Raw genomic sequence first — 27,168 nt, 5'->3', positions numbered from 1 at the left:
TCCCACCAGTGGGAGACGAAAGAGTAAGGCCCCGTTCATATCACGGAACGCAGGCGCGTTCCGTTCAGAACACAACGCACAGGAACGCACGTCATGTGCGTCTCTGTGCGTTGCGTGGCTGATCCCATTCACTGAAAGTGAATGGGACAGCCACGCGTTTTTACAAAAAATGCGTGCTGCATGCGTTCCCGGACCGCACAGGTCCGGAACGCATGCAGTGTGAACATCAGACATTGCACTCTATGCAATGTCTGATGTCGCACGTGTCGGCCACCTGCACGCGTTTCCAAAACGCGACTGGAAACGCGTGCAGTGTGAACGGGGCCTAAGGTCAGACAGGCAGAGGTTCGGCAACAGAGAGACGGTAGCACTACAAGAACAGAAGGCTGATTTAGAGTCCGTATAACAGGCAGGGTCGGCAACTAAGAATCAAATAGGCAAAGGTACAAAATCGAGAAGAGGAGAGAGTAGTCATGGATAGCTAAAGTCATACAGAGCCTGCAGGGGGCCTGCAGAGGGTGTGTTTCGCTTCTATCCAATCATAAGCAGCCCTGCACATTCCACACATTCCAGCCTTAACCCGAAAGAGCCGACTGTGCAATTAGGAAAGGCTGCAGTAAGCCAGAGCGCATTAGAACAGGCAAAGGAACTTATAGGATAGAACTAAGGCTGAAAATTTTGTTACAAAGTCTCTTTAAGATAAAAAATGATGACAGATGAGTGTTAGGTTTAACGCTTTATATTACCCTGATGATAAGGCATATTGCTCATCCTTGAATAATTTTTGTGTTGTACTAATTTACCAATTTCCCTCTCTCTTTCATTGTTATTAACCACTTAAGGACCGAGCTTGTTTGCGCAGATCTGTGCTGCGTGGGCTCTCCAGCCCACAGCACAGATCAGCAAGCAGCCAGGGCGGCCAGACTTCACCCCTTTTTTCCCCACTAGGGGGATGTCCTGCTGGGGGGGGGTCGGATCGCTGCCGGCTATTTTTGTTCAGTGGGAGGGGGGCTCCTCGAAGCCCCCCTCCGCAGCGATTTTCCGCCTCCTTCCCTACCTCCCCTGCTTCCCATGGGCAGCACAGGACGGCGATCCGTCCTGCGCCGTCTAGTATAGGCTTCAGCCTATCAGATGCCGGTGATCCCCGGCCAATCAGAGGCCGGGGATTGCCGATCTCCTTTATGGCGCTGCTGTATGATGTAAACAGCTGGGATTTGTTCTCCGCGTGTTTACATTTAGCCTGCGAGACACCCTCCGTGAACTGACATGGAAACACCACTTGCGACCTGCGTCCGCCTATTGGCTGACGTTGGTCGTTAAGTAGTTAAAGATATCACCTAAAGAACTTTTGTTGTTATGTCTTTGGACTGTAATTATTATTAATATTACATTTATTTTAATATAAAAAATTACTACACCAACTCTTTATCCTTCAAAGAGACATCAGTTCCACATAAAATGCAGATACATGTTGGTAGGGGTAGCCTGCATGTGCAGGCTCTCTTGAGCATGGGCGTAGCAATCAACCCTGCAACCCCTGTCATCACAGGGGGGCCCAGAGGCTTTGGGGGGCCCTCCTCCTCCCTCTCCCTAACCGCAAGTGCTGCAAATGAGCAAAAAAACATCCCTGTTCCCTCACAAAAACTTTGTGCAGGAGCATGTGTAATTTTTGTTCCTGCTTCCAGAAGCCGCTTCACAGCAGAACACTCTCCTCTGCTGCCATTCCCCGGCTCTTGAGTCCTGATCACATGACCCGCATTGGGTTCGGGAACTAAGGGGTAATTTTTGCAGGGTGGCCCTATTAAATCTAGTTACACCCCTGCTCTTAAACATTACCCAAACATTAGGAACACCTTTGTTACATGACTTGGGAGTAACATCACCTGGAGGGCGCCCTGGGCCTCCAAAGGGGGAAGCAGTGGAGAAGGCAGGGCTGGGCCGAAGCAGAGGCAAGAGAGGCTCCAGCCTCAAGGCGTAGTAGAGGAGGGGGTGCACAATTTAGCTATCATTCCCCTATTGAGTTTAAAGCAGAGAGAAATAAGAAAAGGGAATACATGGCAGTGACTGTAAGTCAGATAACTAGAGATTAAAGTGCAGGGGGGGGGGGGGGGGGGTATTGGGTTGGGGGCCCTGTAGTGCCTCTTTGTCTAATAGCAATCAGTTTATGATGGCTGGGGTGGAAGGGCTGTAGGGGCACACTTTGGTATCTCAGCCTTGGGTGGGTGCTGGAGGATCTTGTCCCAGCTCTGGCAGAAGGTACCCAAAAGCTAACACTTCCTAGAAACATCGCCCACAACTGGGCAGAGATCTGTAATTTAGGGTCTGGCGGATTGCCGGAACCCCGAATCACCCTTAGGCATCCTGCATTACTAATATAGGGGCGCCTAGTCTCGGCGCTTGCCACTGATCACCGTGCGCCGCAACCACCTGCATCGAGAATGATGGCTCAGCATTAGGGCTTCTTCCACCAAAAATTATTGATATTGCAAATGCGCTGTGATGCCTATCATGATTTCCAACATTTAAAATGAAAGCTGAAGCATGTCTGTGGAAAAGGGGTACCCTCATTACCATGTTATTGTGGTGCCTTTGCAATCAGAAAACGACAGCAAATCATGGCGATCTGAAAATGGGAATGCAAACGTGGTTGATGGAAAAGGGCCCTTACAGTCAGGAAACTAGCAAGCAGAAAAGCAGCCCTCCCGCCTGTCAATAGCAGGTGCTCTTTCACTATTTTCTTTGAGTATAATTAAGTATATATCTGGATTATGTGACAATTTACCCGTGTGTCTTATGCCTATTTCCATTTCTTTTCCTTTATATGTCAAAGTTGCTTTAATCTGTCTGTGTGATGGCAGCCAGAGAGCTGATAATTAGCGTTTCATTGTGTCTTCCAGAGCCCAAATACAGAAAAAAATAACTGCTACACAGAGATCATCATTGAAATTACTATTCTTTTGTTTGCACGTGTGAATAATTATGCCTTTTAAACAGGTTTCGTTCCTTTGATTCTGTTTACATGATTGTTTCGCAAAGTTCAGCGGAGGAGATGACTGCTAGCTACAGAAGCCACACAGAGCCTGATTTACTAAGGCATCTCCACCGATCCCCAAAGACTTCATAATGAATCCTGCAATCCTGGAAGGGCTTAATTAAAATCTCTCTGCTAATAACTTGTTTACCTTCTTTTAATTTGCCTCTTTTACTTGGGTCATAGCAGATCTTAATGAGGGTTGCTGACAGGCATATCGTTTAGGTACAGTAGGTAAAATCGGTTTCAGGCTTGCTGTATTTACTTGCACAGAGCAGAAAGCAAGCTTCTCATCCTCCAGACTCTAGGTGAGTTTTCAGGAATGTATTCAACGGCCCCCTTTTTTTTTGCAAGTAAAGATGGCTAATATTTTTCACATTAACCACCTTACGACCGCCTAACACCAATCGGCGGCCACAAGATGGCTCCCCCAGGACCGCGTAACGCCGACTGGCGTCAAGTCCTGGGGCGGAGTTTACATGGGATCTTGCGCATCTCCACTTTAGTTACAGAGCTCTGCTCCGTAAAAAGCCTGCAAGCCCAATGATCGCGGCTAGCTGGCTGTCAAAAGAAAAAAAGGCTTTTTTTAATGTAAACAGCACTGTGATCGTTGTGCAGCGCTGTACGGGGACAGCTTTTTGAATAAAAAAAATGCATAAACTTAATAAAAGAAATGTCTTTATAAGTTAGTGAAAAAAAAAAAATTAAACCTTGAAGCGGCGATCAAATGCCACCAGCAGAAAGCTCTGTTGGTGACAAGAAAAGGGGGGGGGGGGAGGGGGGGAGGGTTGGGGGGGAATTCATCTGTGTGCACAGTTGTATGGCTCTGCAGCGAGCTTTTAAAACTGCAGAGCACTGAATTGTAAAACATAGCCTGGTTGGTCACTAGGGGGGTGTAAGCCTATGGTCCTTAAAGGAGTTGTCAGGCAAATTGTAATAAAATAAACGCTACTTACCGGGGGCTTCCTCCAGCCCCAAACTACCAGGACCTCCCTCGCTGCAGCTCTGCCAGCAGCCGTTTGCTGGAGCTCCGACCCGGTCCCCGCCGATGACGTCAGAGCGACCTGGAGGTCACTCTGTACTGCGCCAGCGCATTTGGCGCTGTCAATCACCGCCACGTGGGCCGGAGCGGACTGCGCAGGTGCAGTAGTTCTGCGCCTGCGCAGTCCGCTACGGCCCACGTGGCGGTGATTGACAGCGCCAATCGCGCTGACGCAGTACAGAGCGACCTCCAGGTCGCTCTGACGTCATCGGCGGGGACCGGGTCAGAGCTCCGGCAAACGGCTGCGGGCAGAGCTGCAGCGAGGGAGGTCCTGGGAGCTTGGGGCTGGAGGAAGCCCCCGGTAAGTAGCGTTTATTTTATTACAATTTGCCTGACAACTCCTTTAAAGAGGAACTCCAGTGAAAATAATGTGATAAAGTGCCTAATTTTTACAATAATTATGTATAAATGATTTAGTTAGTGTTTGCCAATTGTAAAATCTTTCCTCTCCCTGATTTACATTTTCACATTTATCACATGGTGACATTTTTACTGCTGTCAGTGATGTCACTGGAAGGAGATGCTTTATGCTTTTTTTGGCAGTTGGAAACAGCTGTTTCCCACAATGCAACAAGGCTCCCACGGTGTGATGTCAGGACTTCAGTGCTGTGAGGCGCTGACATCACACTGAAGGAGGGGTTTCACCACAATATCAGCTCTACAGCGCCCCCTGATGATCTGCTTGAGAAAAGGAATATATTTCTCATGGGAAAGGGAGTATCAGCTACTGATTGGGATGAAGTTCAATTATTAGTTACGGTTTCTCTTTAAGTGGTTAAGATCCGTTCATATGCTTTTGTTCGCTGCAAAAAGCGCACCGAACGGATACGTTTTTATTGCAAGTGTGAACCAGCCCTAAATGTCTGCACAGCAAGAAAGGAAAGCAAGGGAGGGACTGTGCAACAAGGCTTCTGTACAAGCCCACCCACCAAAACACATGAATAACCCATCTGTCTTCCATTCTTATGTAAAAATGAATGAACTGAGTGTTTACCAACCTTCCATGATGATATGTGGTGTGTTTACATCTTATCTCTGAATATGTTGGTATCAGCAGAGGAACAGCAATGATTTTCTCATAATACTGAACCTGGCTTTGAGGAGCAACTTCAGAACAATTTAGAAGAAGTTGATGTAAAAGTATTCCTGAATTGGCGCACATTTACATAATCATAGCCTGCTCCATATTATTTAAATGGTCTCATACATTATTGAATTCCTGCTCTGTAATGATTGCCTAGAAGTATCATCCAACCCACACATGGGAAGCCTGATGGGAGTGCAACGTAAAGCCGTTTTAATATTCCTGCTAGAGAACCTATTGAGAGTCAAGAAGTTTCAGGAGGAAGATAAAAACAAATTTACAGAGATAAAAGGTAAGCAGAGCAGTAGCTTGAAAACTAACAAGAGAACTGGGAACCTTTTCTGAAGACATCCAACACTTCCAGCACATTGGAATGTGGCAGCTGGCAGCATGTTAAAGGGACACTGAGCAGTAGAAGTAAATGAAATCAGTACTTACCTGGGGCTTCCTCCAGCCCACCGTAGGCCGCGAGGTCCCCGGCGTCCTCCTGGCTCCTCTTCCGGTCCCGCTGCAGACTTCACTACCGGCGACACCAGGGCTGAGTGTCGGCCTGACACTTCCTTAATGGTGACGCTACGCGTCATCATCACGTCGGCCACTACGCGTCATCACGGCAGCCAGTCATGCGCAGTTTTCTAACTCTGAACCGCGCATGTGCAGGAAGCGTCACCATTAAGGAAGTGTCGGGCTGACACTTGGCCCGGGTGTCAGCGGTAGTGAAGTCTGCAGCGGGACCGTGAGAGGAGCCAGGATGATGCAGGGGGACCTCGTGGCCTACGGTGGGCTGGAGGAAGCCCCAGGTAAGTACCGATTTAATTTACTTCTACTGCTCAGGGTACCTTTAAAGCAAACATGAAGTGAAAATAAACTTATTTGTTAATGAATTGTATGTGTAGTACAGATAAGAAATAGAACATTAGTAGCAAAAAAAAAGTGGTTGTTCATCGGGGGCTGCTGTATACATGATGGATTATTGGCTGAAGGGTCGTTATTGGCTGCCTCAGTCTTGCGTGTATACGCAGCTTAACAGAAACTGCCAGACAGGAGTTTAAAGAGAAACCGTAACCAAGAATTGAACTTCATCCCGATCAGTAGTGGATACCCCCTTTCCCATGAGAAATCTATTCCTTTTCTCAAACAGCTCATCAGGGGGTTCTGTATGGCTGATTTTGTGGTGAAACCCCTCCCACAGTGTGATGTCAGCGCCTCACAGCACTCAGGTACTGACATCACACAGTGAAAGTCTTGTTGCCTTTTGGGAAATAACACCTGTTTCCAACTGCCAAGAGAGCAAGCAGCATCTCCTTCCAGTGACATGACCTGCCAGCATTCAAAATGTTACCATGTGATAAATGTCAGAATGTAACAGGGGCGTAGCAATGGCCATAGCCACCATAGCAATACTATGAGGCCCGCCCCCAGCCCTACGCCACAGGGGGCCCGCAGCTGAGAGTATTTTTTTTTAACTTTTATATAATTATAATAAAACTGGGCGCCGGGCCCCCCTCCCTACATCCCTCCTCCCGCCCCCCAGTCCCCGCAATTAGCAGGTGAGGGGGGACTATTTTGGCGGCTGAATACCTCCCTGGCCGGCTGTCATCAGCGCGGATGGAAGTAACTAGTGCATGGAGCTGAGTGGCCTACAGGAGATCTGTGAGGTTCCACACTGGATCGATGCACCGTGAGTATTCCAGAAAGGGTGCAACAGAGGCGGATCACAGGGAAGGGGACAAGGTGGCACAGGTGGCGGAACAGGGTTAACTGAGGGGACAAAGAGATGGAACAGGGGGAACATAGGGACAAGAGGTGGCACACGTGGCACAGAGGGACAAGAGGGGACACTGGGACAAGAGGTGGCACAAGGAGGCACAAGGGGAAAAGAGGGTACACGGGGAAAAGGGGACACAGGAGGAACAGAAGCGCACAAGAGGTGGCACAGAGGGACAAGAAGTGACATGGGGACATAGGCGACACATTGGGACAAGATGTGGCACAGGAGGAGGCACAGGGGACAAGATGTGGCACGGGACACACAGGGAGATTCGGTGGCACAGGGGAAACATAGAGGACACAGTGACAAGAGGTGGCACAGGGGGAACAGAAGAGCACAAGAGGTGGCACAGAGGGACAAGAGGTGGCAAAGGGGGTACACAGGGGACACACTGGGACAAGAGGTGGCACAGGGGGGACAGAGTGTACATGGGTCAAGAGGTGGCACAGGGGGACGAGGTGGCACAGGGGGAACATAGATGACACAGAGTGACAACAAGAGGCAGCACAAGGGGAACACAGGAGCACAAGAGGTGGCACAGGGGAAACCTAGGGGACACAGGGGACAAGAGTGGCACAGGAGAACCAGAGGAGCACATCAGGTGGTACAGAAGTACAAGAAGTGGCACAGGTGGAACATAGAGGACAAGAGGTGGCACAGGGGGCATATGAGGAGGAGCAGGCGACACAGAGACAAGAGGTGGCACAAGGAGTGCATATGGGACACAGGGGGACAAGAGGTGGCATGGGGGAACAAGCTGATTGCCTTTTGTGGGAAACTGCTACCAATCTAATTGCATTCGCTGTTACTGTGTGCCTATACTAATAGTAAACCAGCTGCAGTGTGTGCTGATATCTGCTGCCTCCAGTATAAGCTGTTACTCTGTACCTGTACTGATAGTAAACCAGCTGCAGTGTGTGCTGATCTCTGCTACCTCCAGTATGTACAGTACAAGCTGTTACTCTGTGCCTGTACTGATACTATACTAGCCGCAGTGTGTGCTGATCTTTGCTACCTCCAGTATGTACAGTATACGCAGTTACTCTGAGCCTGTACTGATAGTAAACTAGCTGCAGTGTGTGCTGATCTCTGCTGCCTCCAGTATGTACAGTATAAGCTGTTGCTCTGTGCCTATAGCTGTAGTGTGTGCTGATCTCTGCTGCCTCCTGTATGTACAGGATAAGCTGTTACTCTGTGCCTGTAATGGTCTGGATAGTATAATGGTTAAGGGCTCTGCCTCTGACATGGGAGACCAGGGTTCGAATCTCGGCTCTGCCTGTTCAGTAAGCCAGCACCTATTCAGCAGGAGACCTTAGGCAAGTCTCCCTAACACTGCTACTGCCTATAGAGCGTGTCCTAGTGGCTGCAGCTCTGGCGTTTTGAGTCCGCCAGGAGAAAAGTGCTATATAAGTGTTTGTCTTTGTCTTTGACAGTAAACTAGCTGCAGTGTTTGCAGAGCTCTCATACCTCCAGTATGTACAGTATAAGCTGTTACTCTGTGCCTGTACTGATAGTAAACTAGCTGCAGTGTTTGCTGATCTCTGCTTCCTCCAGTATGTACAATACTGGGGAAGAAGAAGGGGTTGGTTATTGGGGGGGGGGCAATTTGCTATGGGGCCCATTGAATTGTAGCTACGCCCCTGGAATGTAAATCAGGGAAAGGAAATATTTTACAATGAGTAAACCCTGACTAAATCATTTATACATAATTATTGTAAAAATTAAGCACATTTTTATTACATTATTTTCACTGGAGTTTGTCTTTACGAGGTTGCTGGCAGTTAGAAGGTAGCCCAGGGCTATTCCTGAATTTCATTTGGCGCAAGAAACCCTCTAGGATTAAATAAACTGCTATTACCTTATCAAAAGAGCAAGGAGGCCTTGCAGTTCCAGATGCAAGAAAATACCATGCAGCAGCTGCTCTAACGCATGTTGTAGACTGGCACAGGCATTCTGCTCAGAAGAGATGGGTTCAGGTGGAATCAGCCCTGACATCAAATGACCTTAGCTTACTGCCCTGGTTTACTCAAGTCCCTCCTTCATCCTCAGTAGCGGTTAAGGCGTCTCTTAGTGCCCTGGTCAAATTTCGCTCTAGCGCAGACCTCTCCTCTTGGCCATCTCCTCTAATGCCAATTCTAGACAATCAGTTATTCAAACCAGGCTGCCACAGTAATGCATATATTGAGTGGAGAATGGGCTCTCACCTCAGGGCCAGAGACCTCATCGGGGAACAGACTTGGTACACGTTACAGCAGATCCAAGAATCTCGTAGCTGTCCCTTCTTAGACCCCTGGAGCTTACTCCAGTTCACTCACTTCCTAAGCTCGACTGGATCCCGGGAAGCCTTTTCCAGATCCCTCACCCTCTTTGAGTCTCTCTGCATGGGCTCAGGCCCAATTAGAAAAACTCTATCTGCAATGTACCAACTTTTGTCCTCAGATGGGGCCTGGTCCAAATCTTTGAAAGAGAAATGGGAATCAGATCTCCAGAGGTCTTTCACAGATAAGCAGTGGGATAAAATAATCTTAATCAACCACACATCTGCTATATCCTCGAGAATTCAAGAATCAAATTACAAAATCCTGACTCGGTGGTATTTGACGCCCACCAGACTACACAAAATTTATCCCACTGCTGATCAGAAATGTTGGAGATGTCAGCAACATAATGGTACCCTGCTACACATCTTCTGGCACTGCCCACTAATTAGGAACTTCTGGTCGGAAGTCCAAATCTGTATAAAAGAACTTACGGGTGCAGACCCAGTACCAGATCCTGCCTTCTATCTTTTATACCACACTGACAAACCGCTCAAAAAAATAAAAAAGTCTCTGATGAAACATCTTCTGCAGGCTGCAAGAGTTTTGATCGCCAGACATTGGAAGGATACTAAACCACCTTCCATCTTAGAGTGGATTTCTGAACTCAAATTCATATGCGAGATGGAATCTCTTACTGCAGCAATTCATCGAACTGACGAGCAACACTCTCGCACCTGGATGCCCTGGCATGAATTCCTTGAATCAAATAGCTTCATATCTCTGCTGGCTGGAGCTGACTCTTAACTAAACATAAATATAATCCTATATCTCCTGGCATGACAACCTTTCTAATTCTGGATAAGGCACACTGGTTTCACAGTGCAAGGGTTAGTGTGTCCTAATTCCTCTCCATTTTCTTTTTCTTCTTTCCTGCTACCTTTTCTATATATTCTCCTCTATAACCTTTTGATCTAGGTAATCAGTTGATTTGTTATGGTGCACTGGGTCGGTCACGGTTTCTGCCGCTCAATATATATATACTCACCTCTCCAGGTTGCCGGACTGTAGCCCCCTTGGTCCAAATGTTGGTCTTTCATATATGGTGTCCTGGGATGTATGATCCCACTGGGCTCCTGGGTCACCACAGCCCCTAAATTCCCCTTATGGACCTGGCGGCAACTCTCACTCACATTATATACCTTTTGTCGAGAGCGAGGAGTTTGTTCCTCTCTACGCGACAACCCACAGTCCGTTTGGGCAATAGACAGTCCATGACCGACTCCAGCTCCTCCATTCATACAAGATGGCCATATATACCCTAATCTCAAACAGCGCTGGCTTGCTGTAACTTCATGTGTTTATTGTTATATACGTGCCCACACAAGAATGTACCTAATAGTTATGTTACTGTATGCTCTGTTTTATACCTTTATATCTCAAAAATAAAGAATTAAAAAAAAAAAAAAAAGAAGGTAGCCCAGGTGTTTAAATTAATTATGTCTTCAGTAATGTGGGAGATTCTGAACAATTTCATGGCGACAGTTCTCCTAAGAGAGAGCATAAAATACTTTCCAAATAGTGTATAGAGAGTACTTTCTAAATAGAGTACAGAGAGTTCTTTATTCCAAATAGAGTACAGTCAGAGAATACTTTCCAAATAGCACTGGCGAACTGAGGGGGCTGTTCCGGGTGTCTGGAACCTCCCCCCTGCACTGAGCTGTGTATTCAGCCAGGGAAGCCCGCATAATATAAACAGCCTCATTCTCCCTCCCTTCTTACTTCTGGTGCCTCCCTCCAGCTAATAGAATGAGAGAGGCAGCCCAGCTTCCCTCACAAGAAGATGCAGCCTGCAGTGAGAGAATGTTGATTATGGAGTCCCGGACTCTCCACAGCACAGAAGTGTCAGACATGATGCAATTAGAGGGCAGGCAAGCTGGTAAATATACACAGCATGATGCAGAGCTTGCCTGGACTCAGGGTCTGTGGGCAAACATCTGTCTGGTCTCTCCCCATTGTTATAATGACTGCATGTGTGGGTAAGGTGTTTAACAAGCTGAAAAGTTTTGACAGTCCCTAGACTCCAGGAGGGCTTCTTTCTGACTTGTGTGAGAGACTGACAGGGACAGGAGTCCGATTACAGGCAAGTAGCCTGTGTGATGTGGGACTGTAATACAGATAAGTTCTCTGCTCCATCTCCGGGGCTATTCTCAATTTCTCCACTCCTCTCTCTGGGCTAGTGCAACGCCAAAATGACAATAGCAATCGCTAGCAATTTGTGAGTGTAATTTTGTGAAGTGATTTTCAGAGCGATTTTTGAATGAATTGCTCAAAAACATGCTACATGCAGTATACCTGCGATTTTGAAAAAATCACAACGCTGCTGTGGGAACACCCACATAGGGTAACATTAGCCAAGCGCTTTTCAAATCACTGTTGATTTGAAAAACGCTCAGAAGCACTCTTGGTGTGCACCAGCCTCCTTTATTCACCTTTGTTTCCCTCTTCCCCTAGAGCTGGCTGTGTGTTCTTGTCATACAGGAAAGCTAAATAAAAGTGCAATCCTGGTGAGGCAAAATGTTATTATTTAGTATTTATATAACGCCGCCATCTTCCACAGATGCATTTATCCCTGCATCATATGGGTATCGCTTGCGCTATGTGACACTATGTAGCATATTCCACTGAATTGTCCAAACTAAGTCTATCTCCTGTTCCTCTCTTGGGGAGTTGTTCCAGCGCTGTACCCCATTCAAATTTGCTGCTACCAGAAGCCCTCAGAAACACTCGTGTCCTTGAGTACTTCCAAAGATAGGCAGCTCCGTAATACGCCAGCGCACTTTTGTGCATGGGCAGTATGGAGCCACCTGTATTCGGAAGCACTCGGGGACATACGTGCTTCTGGACGTTTCAGGAACCCCCCCCTTAAAAATCCTGCGTTTGCCCCTGAATAGAGTACAAAGAATACTTTCAAAATAGAGTACAGAGAGTACCCGTACTTTTCAAATAGAGTACAAATAGCGCTATGATCAAGATGGCAAATAGGTTGGGTTTAAAAAGAAAATATTAATAATATCAAATTAACCAAAGACTTGTAAAGCACTGACTGAACTATATGTATGACAATTTTGTAACATTTTAAGTAGAAATATCCTTTCACTGAAGTCAGATTCTGCTCCCTCCAGCCACTAGAGGTCGTTGTTTGGAAACAGCAGACAGCATAAAGGCCTTCTCCATTCTCCCTTTACACAAGCCTTGTAATGGGTCACTACATGCTTAAAGGACAGCCGAGGTGAAAATAAACCTCGTATCTATCTTCATTCTCCTAAAAATGACTTTTCAAGATATTCCACAGTTTTATTTTATGTTTAAATCTACTTTTTAAAGTTTTTACTGTTTTATTGTTTTTGCTCAATGACACATTCATTGAAGTATGCCAAAGCTAAAATCTATTAATCAGTGACCCTTATTATCTCTTCCCTGCTCTCAGAAGCCATTTTCTGCTAGGAAAGTGTTTTATAGTTTAAATTTCTTATCAGTAAAGGGTCACACTGTAGTCACTTCCTGTCTGAGTCAGGACTGAGTCAGCCACTTACATACCTGATATTTAACTCTTTCAGGCAAAGAAAGAAAAAAAGGAACACAGCATAGTTATTAGTGTGCTTGGCACTGTACATACCCATGTCTATCTCATCATGTCACATGTCACCTCGGGTATCCTTTAACTGGTGGAAAGACTGCATAGTATTTTCCCCTTAGCGAAATGTAAAGATGGGTAATGAGATGCTAATAAATCTGGCCTGCAGGCAAATATAACACCAATTTTTAGCAGTTTGTAATTGACGGCTATGTGTATTTCCTTTTAAACAATACCGTTTACCTGGAAGGTCTGCTAATCTCTTTGGCTGTAGTAGTGTCTTATTTACACACCTGAAACAAGCTTGCTTGTTCTGGGTCTATGGCTGTATTAGAAGAAGATCAGCAGTACAGCTATAAGTATTAGAGACAGAGAATCAGCAGGACAGCCAGGCAATGAGCATTGTTTATAGTTAACCTGAACACGGGACAGAAGGAAAATATAGAGAAATACACCCTGTATGTATTTAGAGAGTTTAGCCTGTCTATTTCCCCCCTCATCTTTGACTAATCACTATTTCCCCCCTCATCTTTGACTAATCACAACTGTATTTTGATCTCTCAGCTGTGTCAGCTTGCTAACACAGGATGTTAACCCTATGTCTGCTTCCATGAAAGCAGGAAGTAAACCAACTGCATATTTATTGCAGGATATGTATCTGTAACAAAGAAATTATGCAGGAGAACAGAGGCGCCAAAAGGATAAAAGGAAGCTAAATGAGCTTAAAAAAAACAAATTCTTGGTAAATAGAGGAGGTAGTGATGGACTTACCTCTTCCAAGTAGACACACAACGACTTTAGTAAAGACAGTCAATATATTGTATTTATGAACTCCAAATATGCAGCGCGTTTTGCAGGTTTGATCCCGCTTCATCAGGCAATAACAACGGAGCAATAGCATATGTGGTCAGTAGAAGAGCCAGGCACCTCTGTGTGTTCTTCTACTGACCACATATGCTATTGCTATCAAACCTGCGAAACGCGCTGCATATTACACCATTGGGGCTCTTGGTGTTCCTTGTTTTTATTTTTGTAACTAAGAAATGTTTTTCTTTAAAGGTTATTATGCTGTTGCTTAGCTTTTAGATCAAAGAGGAAGTTCTGAATTCAGGTCCGCTTTAAAAGGAAATACAAATGCCAGCCTCCATATCCCTCTTACTTCAGAAGATTCATTTTAATGCCATGTAAGGGAAAAGCATTTCCATTATAAATGTGAGGAAGCAAGACAGGTCCTCCCATGTCAAGTCTCATTTATTGCATTGCGTCTTCCAGCGCCATGATCTCCATGCTTTCCGCTACCATCTATGAGCGGGGTTGGCAGGCTGTAATATGCCTTGCGGTGTCTTATCTCCTGTAATTGAATTTGTTGTGTACTTCTGTGGCTTTCAATAAATTGGCATAAGCACTTTGCCACTGCGCTTTTTGCACGTTCTTTCCTTTAGACATTCGCAAGCACATTAGCAAGCTGTTCCCAGGCTGTTTCTATAATGCTCCCAGCAAAGTCTGTACCACATATAATACTTTTGGGACACTTTGCCAACTAACTTTTGTCTGTTGTCTCCATTACTTGTTGAGACGTGTGTGTGACTACCTTGGGATCTGAACACATCTGCAATGGTCAAGACATTGTTAATTCGAATGAACCCTCTTCATATAACTTAACTTAAAGGGGATGTAAAGAGATGTAATTTTTTTTGTTTTTGTTTGTTATTTGGTTTATTGTTGGTTAAGGTCAGTAGTAGAAAAAAAACAGCAAAGCAAAGAAAAAATTTGGACAAGGGGATGCATTCTCAACACTGTTTTTTATTATCTTGGTGCTAGTAGCAACATTTTTACAAACAATAAACATTCCTAGTTCAATTTTAACATCTAAAACATAAGCTTCACATAAACAAGAAACCCTCATAAATGCCGAAGACTAGAGCTGAAGTAAAAAATGTACACATAAAGTGGAATGAAACCTAGCATTTTTTCTTTGCTCTAAAAGATTATTTACAGCACAAAATATACTAAAACAGTTTTTTTTTTTTTTTTTAGTAAAACAGCATTCAAAGAGTTAAAGCAAAGGACTGACTTTTTCTCCTGCAGGGGCAGCTGCATCCGAACTGTTGATAACCTTATCTTGTGTTTACATTCTTCACTTGATACAATTAGGTCAACATTCTCTGACTGGGCAGAAACTTCTGCTAATGAGTCCTGAACTTAAACACTGCTCAGAAATCATTACTGGCTGCATTTACAATAGAAATACAACAGTGATGAATAAAATGCAACAGCAGCGTTCAAAGTAAATAAACTGAACTTTGGGAACTTGTAATTTCTAAATGAATAATAATACTTGTGCACAAAAGCAAATATGATAAATATATGGGTTATAAAAAGTAGGAAAACACATTTTTATTGAATATTTTGTCAGAGTTTAAAGAGGATCTGTAACCTCAAAAAATCCCCTGGGGGGTACTCACCTCGGGTGGGGGAAGCCTCCGGATCCTAATGAGGCTTCCCACGCCGTCCTCTGTCCCACGGGGGTCTCGCTGCAGCCCTCCGTGCAGCCGTGCCATAATATTTACCTTCCTGGCTCCTGCGCAGGCGCTCTGACGGCTGTCGGCTCCGAACTACACGGAAATTCCCGATCGCAGGCGCAAGTTTCCGGCGCCTGCGCAGTAGAGCGGACCCGACTGAGATCGGGTATTTCCGTGTAGTTCGGAGAGGAAAGCAGCCACAGCGCCCCCACTGGAGCCAGCAAAGGTAAATATTGAAATTACAGTTGGGCCTGTCGCTGGCTGTTCAGAGGGCTGCAGCGAGACCCCTGTGGGACAGAGGACGGCGTGGGAAGCCTCATTAGGATCCGGAGGCTTCCCCCACCCGAGGTGAGTACCCCCCAGGGGATCTTTTTCATGTTACAGAGTCTCTTTAAAACCGCTTTAAGGTGAATTCCTAATCTCACTTTATAACCACCCTAGAGATTTCATACTAATAAACTACAAGTGCATGAGTGCATTTTAAAGGACTCACCCTAAGTGTGTGACTTCCAGCATAGGTACCCCTTTTATCAAGTTCTGCCATAGAGCTATATTAATCTTTAGTCTGCACCATTGAAAGCCACAATAATTATACTGCTGCATAAAAGTAATAGCTTATTGATTATTTCCTATAAATCATAGAAAAAGGATAGGGCCGCTACAACCACCAACGCACTGCCAGGTGCGTATCGGAGCTCAGGTTGGCTCCTTAATCATAGCTGATATAGCTGACATAGCTGATCATATGATTAAGGAGCCAACCTGAGCTCTGATACGCGTGAGCTTGTATCAGCGTGTCCAGAGATGTATTGAATAAAGATTGGATGTTTTATTGCCATCTGGTGTAGCGGGATATCTTTATTCGGTATTTCCTATAAACCCTTTCCTCTCGGCACATGGTACACATATCCCTGAGGGTACTATTGGTTGGTTTTAAGGGTTGCATTGAGTTTGGGGACTAAAAAGATGACTAACGATATATATTATAATATGCCAGAATAAGTACATTTAGATACGGTAATTAAAAGCATAAAGGGACGTTTTAAAACCATTATACACAAACACTGAATGCTCCTAACAAATATGTATGGGTGAGGGGGTTCTTGGGATGGTTCACAATAGTTACATAGTTATTTTGGATATTATTATTATTTAGTATTTATATGGCGCCAACATCTTCCACAGCACTGTACAGAGTAGGTTGTCTTGTCACTTAACTGTCCCACAGAAGGGGTCATGATCTAATCCCTACCATAGTCTAGGAACAATTTTAGTGGGAAGCCAATTATTTTTTTCTTTTTGGTCGAGGGGAGCCAGAGTGCCTGGAGGAAACCCACACAGACAGATGGGAAGAATATACAAACTCCATGCAGATAGTTTCCTGGCTGGGATTCGAACCAGGGACCTACCAATGCGAGAGTGCTCTCACTATGCCACCATTCTGCCCATGGAAAAAGAGGTACATGCTGTAATAAAGCTAAGAAACACTGCAGTAAACCAGTCGTACTAGATACAGAATATGCCTGACTTTTTAGGGACAAAAGGGATGATTTGCATGCTTATTCACTGTTCTGAAGTGATTCTTTATGGGAGTTGAGTAAGAACAAGATAGGAGGTGCCCAGACGAAGATGAAGGTGTATGGTAGTTCAAAAGCCTAACTTTACTGAGCACTCTAGAGACAATGCATTTCACAGCGTAAGCCGCTGCCTTCCTCTGGTTGATTGCTGTGCCTTTGAAAACATACATTGCGCTAAGGCCTAGCATAAAACCTCTAGTAAGTCTCTAGTACCTCCACATATAAAAAATAATACAACCCCAATCAACCAGTCGACCCTAATATTCAACCCTCTTAAGCTGGGATTTTTTTATTGACTCATGTATAGGTCTACCTCCAGTAAAGTTAATGGCTGCAATTGGGGCTCAGGAGGGGTTGATGACTGTACTGCATACAATATTACAGCCATTAACCCCTCCTGCCCCTTAAATGTAGCAAATACCTCCTCCAAGCCCCCAAATGCTGCAATTATTTACTCCCTTTTATGCAGCTCAGTATTTAACCCGGCCCTTTTCCTTGTTAATTTTAGTCGCCAGGATTTTTAGACCTGTGTTTTCTTGGCATTTCCTTTCCTCAAAGTATCACTTAACACACGGTAAATTGCTGCAAATGGGAATGTCACTATTAGAACACCCATTACTCAGTGTGCTCAGTGTTGCCCGTGACTCGTGTATAAGTCGACCCCTATACCTTTATGAAGTGAATCAGACCTAAATTTCTAGACTTATACTCGAGTATATACAGTAAATAAGTATATCAACAATGAGTAATCAATGCATATAATAATAATAATAATAATAAATAGTATAGCAATGAGTATTGCAACAGGTATATCAGTATATATATATATATATATATATATATATATATATATATATATATATAGTTTTATATATATATATATATATATATAGCTATATAGATATAGTTTTATAGTTTTATATATATATATATATATATATATATATATATATATATATATATATATAGGTATATATATATATAGGTATATATATATATATATATATATATATATATATATATATATATATATATATATATATATAGTTATATATATACAGGATCTTCTCAAAAAATCAGCATATTGTGATAAAGTTCATTATTTTCTGTAATGTACTGATAATCATTAGACTTTCATATATTTTAGATTCAAATACACACAACTGAAGTAGTTCAAGCCTTTTATTGTTTTAATATTGATGATTTTGTCATACAACTCATGAAAACCCAAATTTCCTCTCTCAAAAAATTAGCATATTTCATCCGACCAAAAAAGAAAAGTGTTTTTAAAACAAAAGAAGTCAACCTTCAAATAATTATGTTCAGTTATGCACTCAATACTTGGTCGGGAATCCTTTTGCAGAAATGACTGCTTTAATGCGGTGTGGCATGGAGGCAATCAGCCAGTGGCACTGCTCAGGTGTTATGGAGGCCCAGGATGCTTCGATAGCAGCCTTAAGCTCATCCAGAGTGTTGGGTCTTGTGTCTCTCAACTTTCTCTTCACAATATCCCACAGATTCTCTATGGGGTTCAGGTCAGGAGAGTTGGCGGGCCAATGGAGCACAGTAATACCATGGTCAGTAGACCATTTACCGGTGGTTTTGGCACTGTGAGCAGATGCCAGGTCGTGCTGAAAAATGAAATCTTCATCTCCATAAAGCTTTTCAGCAGATGGAAGCATGAAGTGCTCCAAAATCTCCTGATAGCTAGCTGCATTGACCCTACCCTTGATAAAACACCGTGGACCAACACCAGCAGCTGACATGGCACCCCAGACTATCACTGACTGTGGGTACTTGACACTGGACTTCAGGCATTTTGGCATTTCCCTCTCCCCAGTCTTCCTCCAGACTCTGGCACCTTGATTTCCGAATGACATGTAAAAGTTGCTTTCATCCGAAAAAAGTACTTTGGACCACTGAGCAACAGTCCAGTGCTGCTTCTCTGTAGCTCAGGTCAGGCGCTTCTGCCGCTGTTTCTGGTTCAAAAGTGGGTTCATGCTTCTATCTGCTGAAAAGCTTTATGGAGATGAAGATTTCATTTTTCAGCACGACCTGGCACCTGCTCACAGTGCCAAAACCACTGGTAAATGGTTTACTGACCATGGTATTACTGTGCTCAATTGGCCCGCCAACTCTCCTGACCTGAACCCCATAGAGAATCTGTGAGATATTGTGAAGAGAAAGTTGAGAGACACAAGACCCAACACTCTGGATGAGCTTAAGGCCGCTATCGAAGCATCCTGGGTCTCCATAACACCTGAGCAGTGCCACAGGCTGATTGCCTCCATGCCACGCCGCATTGAAGCAGTCATTTCTGCAAAAGGATTCCCGACCAAGTATTGAGTGCATAACTAAACATAATTATTTGAAGGTTGACTTTTTTTGTTTTAAAAACACTTTTCTTTTATTGGTCGGATGAAATATGCTAATTTTTTGAGATAGGAAATTTGGGTTTTCATGAGCTATATGAGAAAATCATCAATATTAAAACAATAAAAGGCTTGAACTACTTCAGTTGTGTGTATTTGAATCTAAAATATATGAAAGTCTAATGTTTATCAGTACATTACAGAAAATAATGAACTTTATCACAATATGCTAATTTTTTTAGAAGATCCTATATATATAGTTATGGGGTAGCTAAATCAGTTTTGTGATTTAAGAATCTCATGAATTAAATAGTAAGTGACTCAGACAGTCATCAAAGTATCAAATTGTTAAGTATAAGACGTACAGTGTACACTTACACTGACTTTAATACACTGCTATACATAAATATACATAGGGTGTCAACAAGCCCGGATTTACTTCCCAGGAGTCTTTAGGCACAGATTTCCTGGCACCTTTGACTTCGCCCTCCATGAACCTACAAACCCCTGCCAAACCGCACTGCAAATGTGCTGGCTGTCCCAGTTGTCACTCCACCCTTACTCCCCTTGCCTTTCATAGGTAGCTACAGGTGCCCCTTAGCATTAGATGGCCAAAATTACCCTTAGTATTAAGTAGCTAGAGGCGCTTCCAAGTATTAGCTAGCGGAACCTCAGTATTAAGCAGCTACAGGCTCCCCTGACTGAAGGGAGATCTGGTCAGTGGAATGCAAAGAGCTGGGGGAGTAACCTCCCATTTACACTCTGCCTGGGACTCTGCATAGGGAAAGAGGAGGGGAGTGAGCCGCCTTGCCATCATCAGGCGCCTGTAGGCACGTGCCTACAGTGCCTTATGGTAAATCTGGCCCTGGGTGTTAATAAGGTAAGCACAGCTTTGCTTTGTATTTAAGTATATATTGAATATATTATAAAGTCTTCATGGGAGTTACTTGTTACTCATGTGTAGCTGAATTCACATGCCCAACCTCTCTGGCGCTTGCTATAGCCTTACCAGTTTATGGCTTTGGGGCTCCCACACCGCGCCACAGCCACTCCATCTGTCTGGGAAGGGTATGTGACTTTTATACATGCATCTTGGAAGATGTTTAGCCTAAATAGTCTTGCAGCACTAAATCCCCAGTTCATAAGCCAGCCAGGGCACTATCTACACAGAGTTGATATGTCCTCCCGATGTCTGTGTGGGTTTTCTCTCGGCATTCCGGTTTCCTCCCTCATCCCAAAAACACACAGATAAATTAATTGGCTTCCCCCTAAATGAGCCCTAGACTACCATACATACACTACACACAATGGACAGCTTCAGTCTTCTCCAGGGCGGGTGCATGTGCAGAATATGCTGAGCCATCTGGTAATCAGCAATCCTTAGAGGCTGCCAGAGGAACCCGAGCTGCAACGCTGGACACAAATGACTTCTAGGGGCTGCAAGAAGCCCCAGGTAAGTAAAACTACATTTCTTTTTTGGCCTCATGAGTCCTTTAAAGGTTAAAATTACCAGCTATCAGTACTAAGTAAGCACAGTAAGTAGTTGTTCATTTATCTCTCCCATTGGGAGAAAAATGTAGTAGCAGAAGCTTTCTCGCCTTGTTGACTGGCTTTCAGCACAGTTTCTGGGTGTTGAAAGCAGTACAGCAAAAGTAACTTACAGAACAGCATTCAAATCTAGCCCTTGGTCTACAATGTGCATACTTCTATTGTGCTATCACAGTAATAAGGTGCTCCACTGCTTCAACTGCCTTGCTGCTGTATTGTGCCTTGTTCATCCTTGTAGAGAAGTTCTAAACATATCTGAGTATGTGTCGTGCATTGCTAATTGTGTTTGGTATTCTTCAGTGTCACGTTATCCAGGCAAAGTGATACATCTACCATCTTTCCTTCAGGGAAAACAGGGATATTGTGATTGACCTGGATGTTCTCCATCTGTCCATCATTATAACTTGATCGACTCCCGTTTATCTGTAGATCTCCGGCAAGCTCAACACATTAACTGCAGCCCAGAGTAATAAGTTCAAGCTCCTGTCAAACTGGTGCAGGAAGACTGTGGAAGATGTCCATCTAACCAGCTTGTTAGCTGCTTCTAGAAGTCACTGTGTTTTCATCATGTCTGTCTTCACTTTAGGCACAGTGCAGATATGGTACAAGACTCAAGAGTGTTTGGAGAATGGAAGGTATAACAGATGTAGTCTGGATATTTAAAATATTGACATACCCACATTTTCAACCACTTCCTGCCAGCACATTGGCGGCAGAAAGTAATATGCAATTGTGCTCTGCAAACACAATTGTTTTAAAACGTCTTTTTTTTTTTACGACGTCCATTCTGCAGCAACTAGTTAATCCAAATTTTATGAAATATCAGCTAAAGATACAGTATATGTCAGGACAGGAGCCAAGCACCAGATTCATAGAAGCACATTAGACAGTACCCAAGGTGCAGGTTCTGTACAGAGACTGGTACTGGTACAAGGAAGCAGATGGCATTTTGTACAGGAACATCTGGAGTTACTGAAAGTCCAGACTGGATATTATACAGATGCTCATGTAGATTAACATGGCTATGGGACACCCAGATCCAGATGGAGAGACAGGTACTAGCCAATCAACTGGACATAGTGGTAGTAGACAAGGACCAGAGGGCAGCAGGGATAAGAGATGGCATGGCAGTGCCAAGTGACAGCAACATCAAGATGGAATATGATAAGCTAAGGAAGTACCAGAATCTGAAAAAGAAACCAGAAAGAATTAAAAAAGTAAAGGCCAAAGTGATCCCAGTGATGGAGGAAGCACTTGTTGTAGGCAGGCAGAGGAGGCCATGGTTCCAGGTGTTATTGGGACTACACATCAGCAATTCAAATAATCAGTAGGACCAGCAGCAGCAGCAGTTGTTGTAGGCAGGTAGAGAAGGTCATGGTCCCAGGTGTTAATGGGACTACACATCATCAGCAATTTAAATAATCAGTAGCAGTAGTTGTTAGAGGCAGGTGGAGAAGGCCATGACTACTGTTGCTGGCTACCCCAATGAAGCTCTTGAGTCTTGGCTGCCTGACAGGACTGTCACTACAACACACACACTACACTACACTGTCACTGACTGCACAACTGTACATAAAAGCCCTAGTGAACTATATATTGCATTTAATGGTGCCACTCTTGCCACCATTCATGATCCATGACCCACCATAGAGGCATCCTGGGTGTCATATGCCTAATTCTAGAGAGTCTGGTGACTAGGGCAGCCATATCTAGACTCTTCCCTGACCTAAAAGTCCTCATGCTGCAAGTAGGCGGGCCATGTCCTGCATCTCTGGATATATATCTATATATATATATCTATATATATATCTATATATATATATATATATATATATATACATATATATATATATATGTGTGTGTGTGTGTGTGTATATATTCCATGGCTTACAAATGCCCGACTTATGAACGACCTGCCAATGCGAACAGCCCATTCTGTAGAAACAATAAAGTCAATAATATTTTTAGTTACGAGTTGTGCATACACGTTTTGTACATTTTAAACCACATCTGAAAAATCAATTCAAATTTCAAAAGCATGACTAAGAAAAATTGTAATTGCAGAATTTTACGCAAAATTTTGCATAGGCAAATTACGATCCTAAGACCGAAGGAGGCACAATGGGGGACAGAAGGAGGCACAATGGGAGATGGGGCAGAGGTGGTACAGAGGGACCCAGTGGAGGCAGAGATGGCACAGAGGGGTACACTGAAGGAACAAAGGTATCACAGAGGTGGCATGGAGGGAGACACTGAAGGTACAGGGAGCAGAGGTGACACAAAGGGGGACACTGGAGGCACAGGGCGACACAGAGGAGGTACCGGATGCACAGATGGCACAGTGCTCTGACTTCAAAACAGATTCCGGTTAATAACCAACCCGCTGTCACTATCTCGTTAGTTAACCATCGATTACCTGTATATTTATTCTTACATATATATTCTAACAGAACATAAACTGGGAATGAGAATGAGGAGGAAGACAATGGGGGAAAACAATCTGAGCATGATATGTGAAGAGTGTGTGAATAATGAAGAGAGATACACCCGCTGAGTAAATCATGCCATACAAGATCTATTGTTATACAACCGTCACGAAAATGAAATCTAAATTCCTACATTAAAATGTCTAAACAACATTAATGATCACAAACAGCTCTACTTAAAACATCCAGATTGAACCTCCGAAGAAGTTAACTTCTATAAAGCAATAACTCATTCAGATCTGAGGCATTAAGAATCAGCTTAAATCATTCCAGGCGTTTAGACCCAAGGGCCCTAATCTTCTTCCTAATGCCTGAAATCTGAGTTACGGCTTTATACAATTTGACTTCTTGGGGGTTTGATCTGGATGTTGTAAGTACGGCTATTTGTGATCATTATGTTGTTAAGACGTTTTAATGTAAGAATTTCCATTTCCTTTTCCGTGATCGTAGCATAATAATAGATCCAGTATGACATGATTCACTCAGATTGCAGTTCTGTTCACAGTCTTATTCACTTATTTTTCTCTTATTCCTACGTTTAATTCCTTTTCCTCTTATTTTCCCAGTCATTCTAGGAGGAAAAAAAATCTTTGTTATGCTGGGAACTTTAGTTCACAGTCCAATAGCCAGTAGGGAGTAGAGTGGTTCCCATTCAATAGGTTAACCTCACTGCGATGGAAGGGTCTAGTATGGAACATTCTGCACGCAAACTGTTTTGGAAGCTATAGCTATCATCCTCCATTAATGAAATTTGTAGCATCTGTTTTGAATGCAAGGTGTGCAGTCTGACTATAAAATGCTCTGCACACCGGGGCTGGTAGTCATTTAGATGGCCTGGCTTTACGATGCACTGCCCTTTCCCCCAGCTGTGAGCAAAATGTAAGTTCTACTTTACGGCTAGCTGCACCCAGGTTATATTCATGTTTGCATGACATTTCACTTTAATTAGAGATTATGATTATTAGTGCATATTTGCAGCATCTTTTTCTGGATGTAATGGGTGCAATTTTCCCAAGAGGCTCTGCACACATATGCTGGTAGTCATTCAGATGTGTTGCCATTTCTCTCTGTTGTCCACAATAGCCAGTGTTTCTTACCCCTCCCCCCCCCCCATTCCATGCTCCGTTACAGTGATTTCTATAGCAGCAGTATCAGTTTGTTGTTAACATGCAGAATGGTTTGCTAGTCTATCAGTACTATGGCTGGTATAAGTGGAGGCTGGTCCATGACTAACTTGGTTGCACCAGGAGCATGGGCAGTGGGGCAGTACCTAGACATGGCAGTGTATGCATGGCTTTGTCACCAGGGCTGGATTTCTAAAAAGGCCACAGAGGCCAGGGCCTGGGTAGGCTGTCATCCAAGATGGCTGCTGGACATGGAAGAGGGCTTGCTGCATATGAAAGGGGAGGCTGCCAACCAAAAAAAAGGAGGCTAGGGAGCAACACATGGATGAGGAGAGCTGCTGCTCAAGAGAGCTGTATATGACTGTGTGGAGGCTGTTTTACACATGGAAAAGGGGGCTTCACATGTAACGGTGGGGTAGGTTGATGCACAAGGAAGTGGAGCCACAAGAAAGTTGGCTTAGAGTACAGAATGAGGGGGTAAATTACACCTAGTTGTTGGAGCTCACTTCAATTGAGCACCCTTGTGTCAAATGCTCAGGTACACCTAATAGTATATGCTTCACCATGCTGTATGTGTCTGCGATCAGAGCTTTGGGGGAAGCACCTTACAATGCAATTTTCACATTGACTCTCTGCCTACATTAAAGTGTACCTGATATGAAGAAAGCAAAAGGATTTTTGCTTACCTGTGGTCTCTTCCAGCCACCTGTAGTCTATCAGCTCCCTCACCATCCTCTCAGTCCTCTCAGTTGGGTGCTGTCAGCTCCGTAAAATCTGTAATTTGACTGAGGCCCAAACTATTGCAAATGTATGGACCTGGCTCCGTGCATCCTCAATCACGATCCCATGGCTGGGGCAATCTGGGCATGCGCAATTTAAGATTGTACTTGCGCAGAATACTCGCATTAATAGGAGCACAATGGAGGAGGCGAACGGCCTGGAACAGCGCATGTGCGATGGCCCACAACTCCGTTGGATCGCAAAACTCACGTGAGCACAGTACAAATGAAAATTGTAAAATATAAGCAATTTTATTTATTCAGTTACATTCCGTAAAGTTCATCTCTTCGGTTTATTTTGTTTGTGAATGGAGTAAAAAAGAGTGAAAATACTCTTCAATAGCCTGACTTCTACTCATATGTGTGGCAAGCTTTTTCTGATTGCTGTCCTGTAAGCACTGTGGGATACAACCCATTTTACTCAGTTGTGTGTTTTGTGCAGCATTCTTCATTTACTGCTGCTCTTATTTCTTTTTGTGACTTAGTAAGACTAGGTTCCCCCTTTGAAAAAGATGCACTAGGAGTAATTTAATCAATATGTATAAAAACAGCAAAGGTTAAAGTAAACATCTGTCATACAACATTTTCATTCCAAGGACAGTGCATAGGACAGGCTTAGCTGCATAGGAAGGAAGCTGCATATGAAGGAGGATTTCGCAATAATATTAGGTAAGTATTCTTTACAGTTTATAATTAAATCAAATCCAATCATAGTATTGTGATGCCTCTCCAGATACAACAATTTAAAAAAACAGAACAGCCGAAATGAGGGTGTATAAGAGGTTAGTGTCATATAAAACATAGCTTTGAATAAATCCAATAAAAAAATTCCACCAGGACAGGAAGGCAAAAAACATTACATCACAGTACTGTTACTAAATGCAGCCTGATGCATGTTTCGTGACCATGAATGGTCACTTCTTCAGAGGTGTGTAGTATTAGGGCAGATCTACATGTCTGAACAGAGACAAATTCCTCCTGATGGGGAAAGAGGATAGATCCACCTCATTTAAGTAGCTTCAAAAGGACCACTCCAATTGTAAGCATACCCCTGGTCATATTGTTTATACACTCCTGTACAGACTGGTTGCAATTGTAAAAATGGGATGGAGCCTGCAGTGGGGTGACCCTGGGTGTACTTACCCTGTGGAATGGTCCTTTTTAAACTTTTTGATTGAGGTGAATCTGTCATTATTCCCCATCAGGGGGGATTGATCTCTGTACAGTCACAGAGATCTGCTCTAATACTAAACACCTATGAAGAAGCAACCTTTTATGGTCGTGAAATGTGCGCGAGGCTGCATATAATGACATCACTGTGATGTAATATTGTTTTATAACTTGCTGTCCTGATGAAAATGTTTTATTGGATTTATTAAAAGCTATGTTTTATAATATACTATTCTACACACTGTAAACCCTCATTTGGGTTGTTCTGTTTTACAAATTGTTGTATCTGGAGAGGGGTAGAAAATTTGTGACTTTATGCCGATCGGCGTTAGGCGGTCCTGGGGCTGTGTGACGCATCGGCGTGACGCAGTCGGCTAGTAGTTGATGAACCTCCAGCGATGGCTAGCAACCTCCCTCTATCTCCCCGCAGGCTCCTAGTGGCTTCCGGCATCTGTGTACAGAAACTGGAGTGACACATGGCCCAATACGGTTAGCTGACACTCCGGATTCCATGCACTGGGGAAGCTGGAAAGCCGCTCTGAGCTCACGGGAGATAGAGGGAGACTGCCAGACATCGCTGGAGCCTTGGTAAGTATTTCGGAGGGGGGCGGTTTGTGCTATTTTAGCCGGTTGGCAAGCACATGTATCCAGCATAAGGCGATCCCCGTCAGTGCCGGATACCGGGGACTTTGCTGTAGTTGGGGCACCCCACACCTCTGCCCCCCCCCCCCCTGTGATTTCTGGGGATGCCCCCTTTAGTTACAGCC

Source organism: Hyperolius riggenbachi, chromosome 8, assembly GCF_040937935.1.
Source record: "Hyperolius riggenbachi isolate aHypRig1 chromosome 8, aHypRig1.pri, whole genome shotgun sequence".
Lineage (NCBI taxonomy): Eukaryota > Metazoa > Chordata > Amphibia > Anura > Hyperoliidae > Hyperolius > Hyperolius riggenbachi.
This window is presented reverse-complemented; position numbering follows the sequence as displayed.